The sequence below is a fragment of the Ctenocephalides felis genome, unplaced genomic scaffold, assembly GCF_003426905.1.
Source record: "Ctenocephalides felis isolate EL2017-DRISC unplaced genomic scaffold, ASM342690v1 CF-g0.4_SCAFFOLD_01530, whole genome shotgun sequence".
NCBI classification, from domain to species: Eukaryota; Metazoa; Arthropoda; class Insecta; order Siphonaptera; family Pulicidae; genus Ctenocephalides; species Ctenocephalides felis.
The window spans coordinates 14296-22777 of NW_020537684.1; the positions used below are offsets into that span (position 1 = coordinate 14296).

Consider the following 8482-nt stretch of genomic DNA (forward strand, 5'->3'; position numbering starts at 1 on the left):
CTCGGTTCTAAAAATAGACGTGATTTTGGTTGGACAAAGGTAGTAATTTTAAATATCAATATGTGCTCTATGTACTAACAATATGTACAATATGTACAATGTGCAATATGTACTAACAATGAGAAAAGATTCAAAATCCTTTAAAATCGAACACGTGATTAAAGGATGACCCTGATTAGTATTTTAAAAAGTTTAAAATACTAATTTTAGTTTAAAACTTTTGACTATTTTCTGATATTAAGAAGCTTATTAACGAGATCGTTTGGCAATTTTTGTACTCTGGGTGTTATGATTGATATTATATTGTATTAACCTTCAATAAAATAATACAGTTTAGTAATAATCGAACAAAAAACGAACCATAAGAGCATTTTGAAATAAATTGCTTGATTACTGTTGCAATTGTTAGTGCGACTATGAAAGAGTACTACAATTACAACAAATTAGCATTTTAAAATTTTATTTTTTATAAAAGATAAAAATAAAAATAGAGAGATATAAATAGCAAATAGGACTCATAAGTAACCGAGAACAATAGCTTGTGTTTCTCGGTAACCTTTAAGGTTGACACTACGCCATTTATTAACGAAAAACACGGACATCGTTAATTCTTTATAAAAGTTGTTAGACGAACCAATACCTTCATGGAGCGATAAAAGATTAAATGGTATGGAAGATGAAATGATATAGAGCTGTTAAAAAAGCCAAACCATAATAGCATTTTGACATAAATTGTTTGTTTACTGTTGCAATCGTTAGTGCGACTATGAAAGGCACAAACCTATTATAACAAATTAGCATTTTGAAATTTAAATTTTCACAAAAGATAAAAATAAAAATATTGTTTGGAGGAGCTGGGATTTGAACCCAGGACTTTCAGCATGCGAAGCAGACACTCTACCACTGAGTTACACCCCCGGTGAGCAAATATGCTTCCATCGCGCTGTTGAATCAGGCCGAGCGCTCTCGCGCGCACCTCTACATAGAGACTTTGCCCGTACCTATTAGCCAGACTCTCGATGTATGCGAATCGTTGAAATAAATCGTAGAAATACACTTGAATTCGCATTTATAAATAAATAAAACACATTTACATGTATGTAGTAATATATTTTTATTTATTAGTGATTCATCGTAATACCTTGATGTATTAGTAATGGATTTAATTACAGTATGTACAAATGATTACAGCGTTGAACTAGTAAGCGATTTTTACGGTGTTTTCGCACATAGCCTCGGTAGCGCAGTAGGCAGCGCGTAAGTCTCATAATCTTAAGGTCGTGAGTTCGATCCTCACCCGGGGCAATTCTTTTACATCTAAAAACAAATTTCTTGAGAAAAATGATATATGAAAATAGTCATTAGTTTTAGAAATATTCTAAAACCAAGTTATTTTTTTAATTAACTTTCTAAAGGAAAAGTTTATGTTTCTATCAAAAAATCCGATTCGCTAATTTTATGTTTTTTCGACGTTTCGAGCCATTCTAAATCGAATGGGACCAAATTTGGAAGAATTATGTGTGTGTGTATGTGTGTGTGGTGAACAGATTTTTTTTATCTCCTTTTTGATTTTCATTAAATATACAATACATTGCCAATTATCTTTAAAAAGTCGACGGAAATATTGATTAACACGTTAATCGCCACGATATTAAATAAAAATTTGCATGAGCCGTAGTATTAGAGAATTTAGTTTAAAATATCAAAGAACTTTTATTTGCCAAAATTTCTGTAAAAAACACTATTTTTTATGTCAGACATACATTACTCTATATTTTTATATCAAACGCGGTCTTGTGTTAAATTCAGTGCGTCAGACATATGTGTCTAAAACGGTTTATGTAAAAATGTAGTGTCAGACACGTATGACTGACATGGCGATTAACGTGTTAAAAGAATTCTTTTCTGAGCAAAAATATTTCCCATACCGGGAATCGAACCCGAGCCTCCTGGGTGAAAGCCAGGTATCCTAGCCACTAGACCATATGGGAGTTGTTATTTGAAGTTATAACTTCCATGATAAAACGGGACCATACATACATACATAAAACACATATAATACATGAACATACATAGATACATACATGAAACATACATACATACATGAAACATACTTATAACGCTATTTACTCAAAAACCGCTGAACCGATTTTAAAAATTTAAAGCCATTCGATGTAACTCGGCAAGAATTGGTGTTTACTAGTTTTGTGCGACCGTCAGCCAAAGCATTTCTTTGAAATTACCAGAAAAGTGTAAAAATTTTCGTCCACGTTTTAGCTAATAATTTAGAATCGATTTTAAAAATTCAAAATCTGTTCGAAAGCTATCAAAAAACTTAAAAACTATTCAATGTTACTAGTCACTAGAGACAAGGACTAGTGTTTATCAGTTCTGTGCGACCATCAGCAAAGCCGTTTTTTTCTAAATTAATTGTATGGGAATTATTCTGACTAGTTTTTGGCAAAAATTGGCCGGCAATTTCCTCGTAATTATGTCTCGAAAAGAACTTTTGTTGACGATTTTGATAACAATAGATATCGTAGTCTGATACGACATACTAAAATGTTATAGGCTAAAATAAAATTTATCACAGTTTTGAATTTCACCGCGCGTTTAAGCGATTCTAATCAGAATCCATACCAAATATTTATTTTCAATTACGCAAATATTATTATGTTCCTGATCCGTTATTCATTACATCCTATTACCTTTATAGCAAAAGTTTCACAGAAACAATGCTTTGAAACGTTTTTTTAAAATAAATTGTATGGGAATTATTCTGACTAGTTTTTGTAAAAAAAAATCTCCGGCAGTTTTCTCGTAATTATATGTTGAAAAAATTTTTTTGACGTTTTTGATAACGATTGATATCGTAGTCTGATATGATACTAAAATCTTATAGGCTAAGGTACAAATTCATCATTTTGAATTTCTCCGCGCTATTAAGCGATTCCAATCAGAATCCATACCAAATCATTTATTTAATTTTAATTCAAATGTTATTACTATGCAGCTAATTCATTATCATTTATTAAATCCTATTACCTTTAGTGCAAAAGTTTCATAGAAACAATGCTTTGACATTCACACAACCGTTAATGGAATCATACTAACTTTGATACTGAATTGATACCACGTGTTCTGCACACGTTTTCACCAACTGTGCATTAGTATCCAATTAGTAGTTAAATTGATGCATTCATGTTCACTTTAGATAATATTGTAACGTAATCTCTTTGAAGTCATATTTATTACAGTCGGGCATGGTATGGAAATCGTGGTAAAATAGTAACGAACCCAATCTGTAATGCCATTTATGACTACTTATTTTATACAGTCATAGCCTCAAAATATTTAAAATACTTTGACGAAGTTAACTGGTTAAATGTTCCTATAATTCAACTTTTGTCAAATGTTCTTGAAAGTTGAGGTTTAATGATTTTTTTTTTATTATTTTTCATAGCAATACAAAGTACATTCAGCGACATTTGTTACAGTTATATATAATTTGACTGCGTGAGAAGGATCGCTATCCTGCGATAGCGCCTTCATAGATGTTATGTTATATTTTGTAGTAAATCATTGCAGATTCTTTTTTGAGACGCTTTGGTGGTAAAGGCTTGAGCAGATCTAACGCTAATATGTTTGGATGACGACTTAGACGAGCTTTGTATCTGGTGCAGTAAAGACTAATTTCTTCTTCTATAGTTCGAATTCTGAGATCTTGATGTATCAACCAATTGGGAACGTATTTTGGAGCGTTCACGATTTCTTTCAAAATTTTATTTTGGAACCTTTGTAGAATAGTTATGTTCGATTTACTGGCCGCACCTCATAGTTGTAGGCCGTAGGACCATATTGGTTTAATAATTGTCTTGTATATTAGGAGTTTATTTTCTATTGTGACTTGTGATTTCCAGCCCATTAACCAATTAAGTTGCCTACGTGTTAATTCAAGCTGCTGACGCTTCTTAGAATATGTTCATGCCAGGTTAATCTTCTACCTAAATGTATTCCCAGATATTTAACAACATTGAATGCAGGAACCAAATCACCATTCAATCTAAGGTTCAATGATGGCTCAATTTGCATTTTTTATTACGATTAATTGGCAACTCATTACTTGGTGCAATCAATAATTATACAGTACAAGTTTGTAATTTAAGCTCGTGTGCCATATATGGTCAAGGTGTGAAATTGTAATCAGAATCCTTCCTGTTGTAATATTCATTCTGTCTGAAGCCAAGCATATAATGTTGCCTGGCTGCAGTCATGTCCGTTCGGCGTAAAGATGCGCCACTAACCCACTGCCATTAACATTATATTACCGCTCTCGGGTCTTTGACCACAATAAAGGAGTCGATAGAGGATAGGATAGGGCACGATAGCATGTGCACACAATTCGCTGAAATTCCCCTGAGTTAGCAAAATTGTCCGCACAAAAGCTCAAGAATTAAAACCAAAAGATCAGAACATCAATACATTTTTTTCATTTTACATATGTTGAAAATTTTGGAAGCAATAGCATCAATTGACAAATAAAAAGTTTTAAAAAAAAAATCCTTTTTTCTCATACTTTAAGTTATATAATTCGCAAAGATATCGAAAATGAATATTTTTATACATCTTTACGTTTTAAAAATTTCTGAACATTTGGCATTCCTTACAAAATAGATATGTGTTATGTTTGCGGATACAGATTTTCGTCGACGATTTCAGGAACACGAATCAACCGATTTGAATGATTCAAAAACACTAGATTTGTATTGCTAGTGAGACGTGCTGATTAATTTTTGGCAGAGGCAGGTCTAGCCGTTTCAAAGATACGGGCAATAAGTGGCAAAAACGGTAACTCAGTTTTTTGAGATAATAGAGCGTTCGATTTTGATGATTCAAAAACGTTTTATTTGACGAAATAAAGATCTGATATAATTTTTTGAAAGGCATGGCTAGCGGTTTCGGAGATTAAATAAAAAAGTAAAAAAAATTAGAAGTCAAAAATGTCAAATTCATATAATTTAGATGAACAATTTCATTTTGAATTTCCCGCAGGTTAAGTTATAGTGATCACAAAAAATAAAACAAAAACTTGTACATATCTTTACGTTTCAGAGGTTTCTGAGCATTTTGACATACCTTAGAAAAAATGAATGTATGTGTGGATACAAATATTTTTTGATGATTTTAGAGAGCACGGCTCAACCGATTTGAATTATTCAAGAAAACATTCGATTTCTATTGACGTGGAGATGCGCTGATCAGTTTTTTGCAAAGGCAGGTTTAGTCGTTTCGGAGATACGGAGCAAAAAATCCCAAAAATAATAATTTGTTTCTTGAGATAATAGAGCGTTCGATTTGAATGATTCAAAAAATATTTTTATTTGAAGAAATAAAGATCTGATTAAATTTTTGGAAAGGCATGGCTAGCGGTTTCGGAGATCCAATAAAAAAGGTAAAAAAAGTGTCATTTTGGTGGTCAAAAATGTCAAAAACTTATAATTTAGAACAATGATTTCATTTTGAACATTAAAGAATTAAAATGATTTGCATACTTTACGTTTCACAGGTTTCTGAACATTCTGGCATTCCTTACAATTAGAAAAAATGTATGTATTAAGGTGTGTGTATTCGTATGTTTGTATGTGCGGTTACAAATATTTTCAACGATTAAGAGAGGATATGTGTTAATCTGTTTTTGGCAAAGGCAGGTCTAGTAGTTTTATAGATACGGGACAAAAACTGTGAAAATGACAATTTTGTTTCTAAGAAATTGGGTTGAATGATCAAAAAACATTTTACTATTGCGGAATAAAGAATTATTTGAACTTTGGGAGAAGCAGGACCAGGATATCCAGATTTTTTTTTTTTGAAAAAGGCCATTTGGTGATCAAAAACTGTTTATTAGGCATATGCACATCAAATTAGCGGATATTTTCGAAAAATATAAATTCAAATATTTCAAAAATTGCAAAATTTCAAAAAAACTTGTAATGATGTTAAATTAAAGTAGGAAGTATTCTTATCAGAAATTTGCTTTAAAGCATGATGCTATGCATGACAAGATAAATTCAAATTTTTATTACGCTTTTATCCTATTATATAATAATATAATTAATGAAATATGCAAGCTTGTTTTTCTATTATTTATTTTAACCCAACGCACGAATCATCCTAATTTTAAATTATTCATCGTTGCTTTTATTTCAAATTACCACCGGAACTTTGCTCACCGTGTTTACGAATTATTTTACGGTTGCGGTGATGCATTCCTAAAGTCTTTTGTACTCGGAAAAGGCAAAAGGCAAAAGGACACACTTGTACAAAGCACAAGGATATTAGACGACCAAACCACATAAACGAGTTTTGCATAAGCCATCAGCATTTGTATGCTGCATAAAACCGCAGTAATATTTAATCTTTTACCGCTCCATGAAAGTTTTGGCTCGTCTAAACCATTTTTATATAGAATTAACGAAGTCCAGTGTTTTCGTCAATAAATAGCGTAGGACTGTCAACTTAAAGGTTACCAAGAAACACAAGCTATTGTTCTCTGTGACTTTTATGAGCCCTATTTGCTCTTTGTATGTGATTATTATCCGTCATGCCTTATATCGGAGGCTTCTCTGCCTATTATTTTCCTTTCTGTGAATTTGTTTTTGATCTCGCCGATTTTATTACAGGATAATGACCCGCCGTATGCGTTATTTTTCATGTAGGTTATTTATTATGTGTACTTATGTACGGGATGTTAAATAACATGCGTGGTTCCGTCAGATATTTCAGATGGCTTAATGATGCTTATAGATTAAGAGTATATCTTTATTGCTAATTTGTGCAAATGAATACGATTTTTTTTTCGCGTCGGATATAAACATTTTATAGCAGATATTTATAATACAGAGTTAGGCGAGCTACTATATCCAATTTGAATTTTAGCAACACTGCAAAAAGCCACACAACTGCATCACAACAAATAACGCATATCAAATAACAACTACCTGACTATATTCAGTAAAATTCCCAGTTAATTCATCATTGTAGAAATATGCCGTTTTTTGCTATTTTCCAAAATTTAAGCCGTGGACTTTGTATTCTACTACAATTATTTCGAAAGAGTTCTCGCCCATTCAAGTTGGCCATCTACATCTCCTCTGCATATTATTAGCACAGATAGACAACTCTCCTCGATTTCATCTCGAATTCGTATCTTATCCTTGTGCGACCGGTCTAATCAATCATCGAGATAAATTAAATTCTTTCTTGGCAACTCCCTCGATGCAATTTCTCAGTATCCATCTGTTTTATCGATTTTTGTGCCTGTGACCCCCATTGGCGTTGTTTTCTTCGCTTCTCTTCTCGTCGATAATCAGCAAAGTCCGTAATTAATCAAATGTTCTTGCACGCAAAGAATTCGAAAATTGACTTTGTCTTCACGAAAGAATAGGTAGGTTTTTTATATGAAAAGCTTTGGAAAAAGCAAACTGTTTAATAAGATTTGTCTCTGGGGAAGGCAGAGGAAATTGTACGATGCAATATATTTCTGCAAGACATTATGTAGCTTTATAAACAATACTGGAATTGACGAAAATTCTGTCAGTCTTAAATATAAGACTCACTAAATCATATGTTTGGCAGACTTATTATCCAAATAATTATGCATTGGCATTTCGAGATCAATAACAAATTACTTCACGATAGAAATTCCTAGAAAAAAATTGTTGAATGCAAGGCTTCTCTGCAAAGTTCTTACATTGTAATTACATTAAATGTGCCTACATTGTATTTTCCTTCATGAATAAATTAATTGTCTGCTATGATACCATCACATACGCCTAAAAAAATCTTTATTTCTCCTTTTTATTAAGATTTTTATAATACTAACTAAAATCCCATCAAAATTCTCACTTACACGCTAAAACAAAGCAACCTTTAATCAGTGTATCAATAAAACGAAAACCAATTACTTTTATTGTCTGTTTCGTCAATAATTTCATATACGGCTTTTTATTATTCTCTAATGTCGATGTTGTATTTTAAGTTTGTTTTCCAAAACGACAAATGCCATAATTGACGACACAATAAAATAACCATTCAATAGAATAAATTTAAAACCTCATACAATAATGGACCATTGTAAACGACAGTGTTTTATTCGGATGTAATAGTAAGGTAGTCTCGAGATGAATTACAAAATGAAAAATTCTTGTGAAGATGTAGTTTTGAATATGAAATAATAGCAAAAGTAGTAAATTTATTATTAACGTTAATGAAAACAAATAAATTTAAATATATACTTTTTCAATACAAAATACAAAAACCATATATAAATTACAAGGAAGTCAGAGACTTATTACAACAGGTGTAAGTAGGGCGTCCCCACCTATAGACCGTGGCAGTTAACAGAGTGTGCAGGGCGTCATTTTTTCCAAGCAATATAATATTGTACTATCATGAAATTTCGATTAATTTTTATTTTCTACTA

General features: G+C 31.8%; 2 non-coding genes across 2 annotated transcripts; one reads left to right on the top strand and one right to left on the bottom strand.

Annotated features, from left to right (window-relative positions):
* Positions 1 to 846: 846 nt before the first annotated feature.
* Trnaa-cgc lies at positions 847 to 918 on the bottom strand. Its single transcript has one exon. It is a non-coding gene; the product is annotated as a tRNA-Ala (tRNA).
* Positions 919 to 1232: 314 nt separating this feature from the next.
* Positions 1233 to 1305, top strand: Trnam-cau. The gene has a single exon. It is a non-coding gene; the product is annotated as a tRNA-Met (tRNA).
* Positions 1306 to 8482: the final 7177 nt, after the last annotated feature.